Source organism: Grampus griseus (genome assembly GCF_964374135.1).
Source record: "Grampus griseus genome assembly, chromosome: 5".
Classification (NCBI taxonomy): domain Eukaryota; kingdom Metazoa; phylum Chordata; class Mammalia; order Artiodactyla; family Delphinidae; genus Grampus; species Grampus griseus.
The window spans coordinates 237,484-248,664 of NC_138998.1; the positions used below are offsets into that span (position 1 = coordinate 237,484).

The window sequence follows — 11,181 nt, forward strand, 5'->3', positions numbered from 1 at the left end:
CCCCTTGCTCGTGCCCCTCACGCCTCATCCCAGACAATCATTGATCTGCTTGCTGCGCTGTAGATTGGTTTTAATTTTAAAACAATATAAATGGGGTTATATAGCACATACTCTATCTCTGACTTCGTTCAGTCAGCATCATTATTTTGAGATCTGTCTATGTTGTTTTGTGTATCGATACTTCATTCCTTTTTACTGTTAAGTAGTTTTCTGTTGTACACCACAGGTTGTTCATCCATTCATCTGTTAATGAACATTTGAGTTCCATATTTGGCTATTGAAAATATCAAGAAAGCTGTGATGAACATCTGTGTCTGTATGGACACAGACTTTTTTTTCCTTTGGGGTAAATACCTAGAAGTGAAATGGCTGGGTCATATGATAGGTGTGTAATTAACTTTTGAAGAAACGGCCAAACTGTTTCCTAGAGCGGTTGTACCTTTCACATTCCCGGTTTGAGAGATTTGAACTCTATGTGTGTATTGAGAGAGGCTGAGGTGAATTATAGTATTTGTGGAAACCATCTTTGATTTGTGCATCTCCAAAGTCATAAGGAGTAAGAGGGAAAATTCAATTCACCTTTTGTGGTCAGACTCTCACAAAATATTCTACTTTGAAATAATCATATGATATAAATATTCTTATTGTTAATGTTTGTTTGATGTTTTGTGCATATTGACAGACTTAGCCAAAATCTGAAATGTGTCAAGAAAAAAGCAATTAAAATTCAATAATTAGTACTTTCTTTGAAATTTCCAACTTTAATCATTTTCAGTGATCTAAGTGATCTAGAATCCTCTGCCTGCATTACTACTTGCTGGGAGAGAATTACAAATGGGCTTGGCCTTTACCAGTTTCTGTCTAGGTTTTATAGTCTTACTCAGTTGATATATATGTCAGTGTTTCTAATTCAGTGTCATAGCATTTTACTTCAATTTACAAATAAATTATGCTGTAGAGTGGAATTTGTTAGTACACACAGGAGTTTCACTTTCTTTATCACATACACTCAAGTCCTAGTAAGCTTTGGTCACTGTATTATGACCTTCTTAAGAACATCCATTGATTCATCATTAATATTTATCACTGTTTGCTGGCACATACCAGACTATGTCTGGTCCATCTCTGCATTCTGTAGGGCACAGTGTATTGCACATAGGGGCCAGTCCACAAATATTTGTCAATTAATAGATGAATGACTTATCTTAGCATAAATTCTGTATTTCTCACTGTAATGGGACTAAAATCTCAGCTACTGTCTTGAACCTACAGCCTTTGCCATAGTCACAGCTTAAGGCCTCCACCCCTTTTTTCTGAGATTCCGTTGCTGAGGCAACAGGATTTTTCCATGCCTGCTTGCATCCTGTTGCCAAGGCAACAGGGTACATACAGTTGGCAGGCTGGTTTGAGACATTGGATGTTTGCGGTATCCTGCGGTATCCAGAGATGCCTGTGGTTCACAACTTCTTTGATAAATCAGTGTGTGCATAATTGTATTCAACATATGCACTTGACTCTGATCTTTGTGTATAAAGATGACTGTGGATGTTTGTGATCATCCAGTACCATACATGTTACTGGAAAGACCTTGTGTGATCTCAGGAACTAGGGATCTTGTGTCCCTTTAGCAGAAATCTTGGCTTATTTTGACTGGCTACTGTTCTCTATCCCCACTCCTTTTTCATAATCCATATCTACTTTCATTTAGATTGTATAAATGCTCTTGGTCATGGCTAGCCAGAATCAACCTGGCCTATCAGGCAATCTCACAATCAAGCGGTCTTGCAAAAACAATTTACTGTCAGTAGGATCACTGTATTCCTTTTCTGTGACCGTTCTCAAATTTCCTGGCTAAATGCTTATTAGTTTCTAGCTGTTATTGGAGCACGAGTGGAGAACCACAGGAGCACTATGCCACCTTCTTGCAGTGCTACCAACTCTGTTAACATTATAGGTAGACAAAAAGTCCTTATGGGGCAGGAGAAGGCCATCCTACATAATGTCCCTTTTTCACACGGGACATGTTTATGAGTGTCACCTCCTGAAGGAGACTTTCAAGCTGTAAAATGCTGGTGAGCTCAGATGGTGTGGTTGCATCACCTTAATGTGGTAAGCCCTGCCTCTCATTTCGTAAGATTGAATATTTCTTTTTATCAATTTTTTTGGTGATGGCCAATTAGATGTACAGCTTTTAGTCTTGGAGACAGGAATAAATAAAAGTGAAAGATTTCTGTTGGAGTTGAGGCAAGGTCTCTGGAAATCATAGAATCAGTGAGTGCAGAGGCCATCTGGCCCAACACCTTCATTTTAGCCGGAGGAATTCACCAGTATTTCCGAGGCTGTGGTGTGCTGTGTTCCATCAGGGATTCAGTTGGAAAGTTGGGTCTCCGTGTTGCTCCTTGTGTTGGAACAGAAGGACTCTCAGTCTTTCTGGTCATATCCTGTGAGCACTTGTGGTAGCTGAAGGAAATTATTATGATATTATCAAGGAATTGCTGATACACTTCAGGTTTATAACGGGTGTTGCAGTCTTGACCTAGACAGACCATGCCATAAGCCAACTATGTTGACTGGGAAAGGCAGGATCTCTCACCACTGGAGGAACTTAAGTGGGGGTCTCAACAAGTCTGTGTGTCCCTCCTCATGTAACCTTTCCCAACTTCAACATCAGCAGCTCTCCAGACACCCAGGTCCCCATCCTCAGGCTTGTGGGCTCCTAAATGCCCTGAATCATTGACAAGCACCTACTGACTCTTGGTGTAATTCAGGTAGACGGAGAAAATTCAGACCAGCATTCAGAAGCTGCCTCCTCGGCAGCCTGGCCGTGTCTGAGTGGATCCCCTTTTGGGTTCCTAAAGACTGAAGATGGGTGTGAGAAATGAGCACTTCAGTATGGGGACCGTGGAGTCCCTTTTAAAACTATGGAGACTGCCTTCTTGCTGAGAAATATTCGATTCAGACACCACATCTAGCTTCTCTGGATTCTTATCTGAGAATTTGAGGCAGGAAAGAAAAACCTGCCATGATCTAAGCTGTGACATGTCTGTCTGGATAGTTTTGACTGTATTCTGGGATTGCACACAAAGTTAAAAGTAACTTTGATGGCTTCCTAAAATAACAAGAAAAGAGGGAAAGAAGTGAGAAAGTCTCAAAGTGAATCTCTCTACATGCTTGTGTGTGGGGATCGTGGCTCTTTGTGGTCAACATCATTTCTCTTCACTTGTCTTCCTTTCCTGCAACTAAGCTTGTCTCTGATGTGTATATCAGTTGGATTCTTCTTTTGTTTTTATTCTTGCTCATTCCTTCAGTTTCAACTGGGGTGTGTTCATTAAGCGGTGGGATTGCTTTACACAAATATACACACAAAGCCACAGGCACACACTTAAATATATGTATCTTCTTACCCTAGCCAGTATTAAAGAAACATAAAATAATTTTATAGAATCTCACTGGCCAAGTCCAGCCCCACAGAGGGTTGACACCACCAATTTTTTTGAAAACCATATATTGAATGAAGACCAGCTGCCGGAATGATTAAAAATAAACAAGACCACCTATTCCAGAATTTCTCAAGCATTGTGGTCTCAGGACCCCTTTTCAAAATTATTGAGGACCCTCAAGACCTTTTGTTTATGTGAGATATAGCAATGTCTATCATATTAGAAATTAAAACTGAAAAACTTAAAACGGTTTATTATCAGTGAGGAGGTATGAGACGCCATCTCTACGCATGAGGTGCTTAAAGAATAGTGCCGGGCTTCCCTGGTGGCACAGTGGTTGAGAATCCGCCTGCCAATGCAGGGGACGTGGGTTCGTGCCCCGGTCCGGGAGGATCCCACATGCCGCGGAGCGGCTGGTCCCGTGAGCCATGGCCGCTGAGCCTGCGCGTCCGGAGCCTGTGCTCTGGCGACGGGAGAGGCCACAACAGTGAGAGGCCCGCGTACCACAAAAAAAAAAAAAAAAAAAAAAGAATAGTGCCTGTAGTCACTCTACTAGTATTTTAAAAATTAATGATATAACCTATAATAGAAAATCTGAAAAGAAAATATGTATAACTGAATCACTTTGCTTTACACCTGAAACTAACACAATATTTTAAATCAACTATGCTTCAATAAAAAAATATTAAAATATCTAAGGGAAAATAGAAAAAAATAATGATAATACATCTAATATATATGAAGCAATAATGATACCTAACATTCATTTGAAACTTCCAATATGCCAGGATATGGCCTAAGAACTTTACATGTTATTGTTAAATTTAATCTTCAAGACAATTATACGAGGTAGTGGATTCGTTTCCAGGGCTTCTCTTAGTAATGTAACACAAACTGAGTGGCTTTAAACAATAGAGAGTTATTCTCTAAAAATTCTGGAGGCTGGAAGTCCAAATCAATGTGTTGGTAAGGCCAGGCTTTCTCTGAAGGCTCTGTTTCATACCTTTCTCTTAGCTTCCACAGTTGCTGACGATCCTTGACATTCTTTAGTTTTTACAAGCATCATTCCAATCTCTGTCTCCGTCATTAAATGGCATTCTCTCTGTGTGTCCCTCTTCTTCTTAGAAGGACACCAGCCGTACCGAATTTCGAATCCATGACTTTGTTTCCAAATAAGGTCATATTCTCAGGTTCTGTCTTTGGCTGTGACTCTTCTTCCATCTTTAAAGGCCCCTTTTAATTACATTGGACCCACTTGAATAATTGAAAATAATCTCCCCAGCTGAAAATCATTAACTTAATCACACCTGCAAAGTCCCTTTTGCCAAGTAAGATTCACAGATTTCAGGAATCAGGACTTGGGCTTCCTTGGAGCCATTGTTCTGCTCAGCACAAGCACCAGCAAGGACAGATCTATAGGGAGGGAACAATCTGCAAGGGTAAGACCTCACCGAGCAGAGAAAGTGTGGGCTAGGTCTTAAAGGTGGGGAGATTTCATGAGGTGGAGAGGACCCCAGCCAGGCTGTGCAGCATGAGTGAAGGCATGGCAGTTACAATGAGCCTGACATGAGCACCGGGGCAGGAAGGGGATGGGTCTCACTGAAGAAAAGAGGTGAGAGTTGGAAAATGAGGGGAACCAAATCTGAGAAAATGTTGGGATGGAGCCTCAACTATTCAACTAGGAAATTTAGAGCATAATGCTTGCTTTTCCACAATTAACATTTCAGTATAATGTATGCATGGTCTTTGCTGGAAAATAGGAATGGATTAAGTACCCTTCTAAGATTCTATAACAGAGCTTCTTTTCTTTCTTTTTTTTATAATTTTATTGGAGTATAGTTGATTTACAACGTTGTGTTAGTATCAGGTGTACAGCAAAGTCATTCAATTATACATATACATATAGTCACTCTTTTTCAGAATCTTTTCTCATACAGAGGTTCTCCCACAAGAGTTAGAGTCCTGAGCCCCATGTCAGGCTCCCAAGCCTGGGGAGCTCACATCAGGAGGAGAAGCCCTCAAATCATTTGGCTTTGAAGGCCAGCAGGGTTTGAGTAAGAGCTCCACAGGACTGGGGGAAACAGAGGCTCTACTCTTGGAGAGGACACACAAGGCTTCACGTGTGCTGGGACCCAGGCAAAGTGACTCCATATCAGCCTGGGCCAGACCTACCTGTGGGTCTAGGAGGGTCTTCTGGGGAGGAGGGGGTTGGGTGTAGCTCACTGAGGGGGCAAGGACACTGGTGGGGGAGGCCCCAGAGAATACTGATCGGTGTGAGCTCTCCCAGAGGTCACCATTTTGGCATCAGGACACAGGCCCACTGAACTGGCTCCAGGCTCTAGGGCTGCTTTTCTGATTAGCATCTTTTTCACTTTGTCTTTCCTGATGCCTTTGCCTGTTTTCTTCTTCTTCTTCTTCTTCTTTTTTTTACTTTTATTTACATTTATTTTTTGCGGCATTTATTCCCGGGCCATAAGTTTTTATTTCTTCAGTTTCTTCTGGGATATCTTCTCCTTCTGGGCAACCTCCTCTTCTGGTTTAGGAACAATCTGTTCTTTTTCAGTAAGGATCATCTCAACGTGGCAGGGAGAACCCATGTATGGGTTGATCCAGCCATGAGCTCTGTAAGTCCTGTGACACATCTTGGGGGCTCTGTTCACTTGCATGTGCTCAATGCCAGAGAATCTACGTCTAAGCCCTTAAGTTCAGCATTACTGTTTGCATTTTTGAGCATGTGCAGTAAAAATTCAGCACTCTTTTCGGGCCACCGACCCTGCATCCAGTCCCACTGTTTGGCCTGGGCACACCTACCAACTCCACCATTGTAATGACGGAACGGCACACATTGCTTCTAAAGTGACACCCTTCAAATACTTGGTGGTTTTTCAGATATGCATACCCTTCATGGCCTGGACAGTTTCACGAGCGTTCTTAAAGTGAACACAAAGGTTTGAACCTCTTGACTTGCTTTGGGGTTTTCTGGGTCGAGCAAATAGCGGACCATTTTTAGAGGTCATCTCAGGCCGCTTACCGGAAAAAAAAAAAAAAGCTCTTCTCTTCTTTAATTGAGTTTTAGCTTTGTAGCAGACACTGTCAGCACCCCTCCCCCCAGTTCTTGTTTCTCACCCCCTTACCTTCCAACTGCCAGCATTTACTTTGCCTGACATCTCTCCCTGACCCAAACTCCCTTTGCACACCTGCCAGATGATCGGACATTTGTGGAATTCACCACTCCCCCACTCCTCAGCCGCTCTCCCCCAACGATGGAGGGAGTAAGTATACATATTGTGGTTCCCTGGTACCCCTCAGCTGAGAAAACTCTGAAGCATGTGTCCTACACTGGCTCTCAGAACTCCTCAGCTGTGTAAGCTCCGGTTGCCCTCAGGGGTAACTTGATTGACACTGCACCCTTGACTGGCTCCTTTTCCTACCCAGCTCACTTTCCCAGTCCCCTGCACGTATTTGCTGGCATTGCCTTCCAGAAAAACTACTTTCACACGAATCCATGTCTTGGGGGCCATGAATCATGTGGCTGGGGGAACCCAAACTAAAATAGGCTTTCATCAACCCCCGATTCAACCTATCTGAAAGTTAAAAGAAACGTGTTTACTAGAAAAAAGTAACAGAAGAGATAGGTGCGAAGAGGAAGGGGTAGAAATTCTGATAAAACACGGTTCTCATTAGCAATGTGCCAGAAAATAGACCACATGCCCATTGTCAGGGTCGGAGTATGACAAAGGAAATATGGTCTGTAGAATCTCTGGGAAGAGATCCAGTCCAGAACACTGGCATCTGTAGTGGACACGTTTGCAGTTCCTAACCAACCCGGTAACCTCCCAGTGTGAATATTAGCAAGAGGGTCCTTTGGGTTCCGATTTCTCATGATTCATATGGTCCGTCACTTTTTTGGAAGAATATGGTCCCAGAAAGGCCAATTTTCTGTGAATCCAATCACCTGAGGAACTGCTGAAGGAAGACCCAACATGAGTGCCCCCACCTAAGCTACGAGAAAACATTTATTTTTTCCTCCGAGGAATTCTGGGTGGCATTGTCCTGGAAGATGCACACCTGTCAGTTTCCTCAACCCCATGGAAGAGTCCCATGGACGGAGGCTTATCCTGTCATCTCTCTCCTTTCATTGGTTGAAGAGCAAGTAATGTATTTTTGTTTCAACAGAAACTCAGAATTGTCTTTTGAATTTGTGAGGTCAATTTCAAATAACTATTCAAGCTCTGGAAAAGAAGGTCAAGTTCATCATCATGCTTTGATTATAGTTCTTCTGTCTGTTATCCTTTGCTTTTTAGAAGACAGGTTATGTTGAATGTGTAAAACAATTGGAGGCAAGTTGGAAACTTTGCAAACACTTATGACTTACACTGAACTTCAAGAGGTGGAGGGAGAGAAAGGTTTGGAAAGGTAAAGACAGATTGGGTGGGTACTGGGAAGTAGGAATGAATACTATTGATAGGTGGGCTGAAGCCCTTGAAGAGGGCTTTGTGCCACAGTGATGGATGTGAACATTATCGTGGGGATTCCAATGAATATTTCTGAGCATGGGAGTGATGCAGTCGACGTGATGAATGGAGTCCCTACAAAGGTTTTCTTTTACTGCCACAATTTCCTTGTCATTCAGAGACGTCATGCAGGATAGATTAGGTGACACATGTGAGATTCCGTTTGACCTTTTTTTTTAGGTCAAAGCAGTCGACTGTTGGCAATTTCATGGGGTTTCGCCTAATATATTCCAAGCAAAGTAACTAGAACTAGCTTGAAACTTCTGGTTTGGGAGTGGAATCTCTAATGTGTTCTTCATCCTGTCCATTGGCAGCCACTGTTTCCTGCCACTGGAAGATGGGCAACACCCAGGGGAGGACCACCAAGGACTCTTCCTCCCTCGACCCCTGTCAGGTGGAGTCACTTGCAGGCCAGCATTAGAGAAGCCCTGCTGATCTCCCTCTCCTTCCAAAGCCAGCTTCTCAGGGGGAGGAAGTGTTCGCATGTGGTGCTCACACCTTCAACTTCCCAGGACTGAGAAGAGCCACTGGCTTCTTCAAAGGACCGTTGTTAACCTGCAGAGTCTCCCAGAGAGGCGACCATAGATCACATGACCAGATGGCCTGTAGTGAGCCCCTGTGAGAAGGGGAACGGATGGATCTGTCAAACTTTTTATTGGAGTGGAGATGAGGATAGTGGGAAGGAGGAAAAGAGGGAGAAAGACTGAGAGAGGGAGAGAGAGGGGAGAAATTGAGAAAGAACTAGAATGAGAAGTTTGGAAACAGAAGACTAGTTTGCTAACTGTGGACCTCCATACTAATCTCCCATGAGAAAATTAAAGCAGTTGAACTGTCCAAATCCCAAACAAGAAATATCATGCGTAAAAAGATCGATTGATTTATGTTCTGTGGCTTTATGTATATAAAAAAGTTCTAAAAATGTGTAAAGCCTATTAATTGTGTTGAAAAGAATAAAATTCTATTTAATCAATGGTTGAACAATGATTTACAAAGATCATTATATTGATACTTCTGGATTACAGTTTTGGCTGTCTTTCTAGCCAGCTGTATAGCTATGTGCCCATTTCTTTTTAATTTAATTTTTTAAATTCCTGGCCTCAATTACTTTCTTTCTGCCTGGTCATATAGGTTAGTTGCTGAAGGCAGGTGGGGTTTGGGAAGAAGCTGGGTGGCAGTACTTTGGCCTCACACTCCATCTCACTTGGACCATGGCAGTGCTGGAACCCTTTGTCTCATTTTTATTGTCTATCTCTCAGTTTGGTGAATATGGGAGCCCCTTTGACAAGGCCGTTCTCTGTTCTGTCCATAGTTCACCTAGCAGAGACATCCAGATGCTCCATGTTTCCAGGAACCTCTATCAAATTGCTTACTTAAGGGACTTCCCTGGCGGTCCAGTGGTGAAGAATCCCCGATTCCACTGCAGGGGGCACGGTTTGATCACTGGTCAGGGAACTAAGATCCCGCAAGAAAAAAAAAGAAAAATTGCTTACTGAAGATTCTATGAGCCATCATTTCTCCCTCCTTCAGTTACATGTTATCACCGATGGTAGAAACCAGAAAACAAGCATGCCTGCTAATAAACGGCCATTTCCTTCTCCCAGAGCATCTTTGTGGATATGGCCTGATTCAGTATTTGAATGCAATGGCCTGAAAATAAGACCAAGCAAAAATAAATGAGATTGATGGAAATACATTGCACAAAATCCAAGGCATCTGCTAGATTTCTCTTTCCCGTTTTTCCACTTGGGGAGAAAGATGAGTTTCTCCTGCTTTCTCTGAGTGCAGCAGAGGGAAGTTTGTGGTTTTGGTTGAGAAAACACTCTTATTATCCACCCCTATTTTTAGAATTTTTAGACATCTAACTTATGGACTTGAATTTATAATTTAGGCCTGTAACCTTTAGAAGAAAATGATCCCTTTTGGAATTTCTCATGCATGATTTCAGCCCAGAGGAAAAAATTATGGGGGAAGTGTTTAGCAAAATCTGCCTTATCATCAGAGTCACAGCTATTCCAAGAGAAAAGAGTGATGTTTTATCTGTAATATCCTGGTGGGCTCCCTAGAATCCCACGCCCTGAAGTCATAAAGGATTCATAGTATATGCATAACAGAAATTCTGAGTTCCAAATACTTAACATCCATTGAGCAGTATACAATACTTGATGTCTCTTCTCTGTTTAGGGGGCATATTTGGACTCTGTGGTGGGGTTCAGAGGCACTCACGTGAGAAGATCCAGATCACCCTGTGGAACAAGCTAGAGTAGCTGTAGTAGATGATAGTGGTCCCCTTTATAGAGGGGGTACACCTATCCCCCAGCGGCTCAGAGCTTGCCCCCTAAGGGCTGAAAGCTGCGTCCTTCTCCAGAGACTTGTTCTCCACTGTGGGACTTCTATTTCCAGGAGATGTCTGAGAGGTTATACCCTCTTCCCCAGGGGTAGCCACAGGCGATGACTAAACGAGGTACAAACACCTGATCCCATCGCCTCAAGGTGAGCCGGCTCCGTGGTGCTGGTCATCCTTTAGCTCTCCTTACTCGACCTCACCTGAGATCACACTTGCTCAGCTCCTTCTCTGGTCCTCTTCTGCTTTTCTCACTTCCCTCGGGTTGGTTTTCTCATGGCAGCACTAAATCACTTGCACAAGAATCCTCAGGTTAGGTTCTGCTTCTAGGGAATCTGATCTAAGACAGTAGTATTTATTTAGTTGATTAATTTTGGCTTTGTCCTTATTACAAAAATAATGCATGTTCATGTTGAAAATAAGAAATTTTATAGGGTGAAAAGGACAAGATAGAATAAAAGAACAAAATAAATAACTCTAGACTCAAAGGGTGACCAGTGTTGACTTTGGCAAATATCCTTTCATTCAGCAATATTCATGAAGTAACTATGACGTTGATGGCCCTCAATGGGTAATATCTCCCAAATCCATGCCCTTGTTTACTTCTCTCCTATATTATCTCTTGCATTGATCGTGTGATTGGCTTTTGTCAAGGGAATCTCAGCAAACATGATGGAAGCAGAGGCGTGGCAAGAGCTTGCATACTGGGGCTTGTCTGGACTATATTTTCTTTTCCTCTGTATTCTTGATGCGCTGGCATTTGGGGCCTTGATCCTGGAGACACTGACCTTCCCAGGCTCTCTGATTCCTAGAGATTGTAAATGACTTCCCTGTGAGAACAACTTTGATGTATAAACCAACCAATCCAGAGCCCACACCTCCAACC

General features: G+C 42.7%; 1 pseudogene across 1 annotated transcript; it reads right to left on the bottom strand.

The window, feature by feature from the left end:
- Positions 1 to 5,899: 5,899 nt before the first annotated feature.
- On the bottom strand, positions 5,900 to 6,607 carry LOC309822671 (large ribosomal subunit protein uL22-like; annotated as a pseudogene). The gene is made up of 2 exons: positions 6,575 to 6,607; positions 5,900 to 6,313 (listed from the first exon to the last, which is right to left on the bottom strand). The product of its transcript is annotated as a large ribosomal subunit protein uL22-like (transcript).
- Positions 6,608 to 11,181: the final 4,574 nt, after the last annotated feature.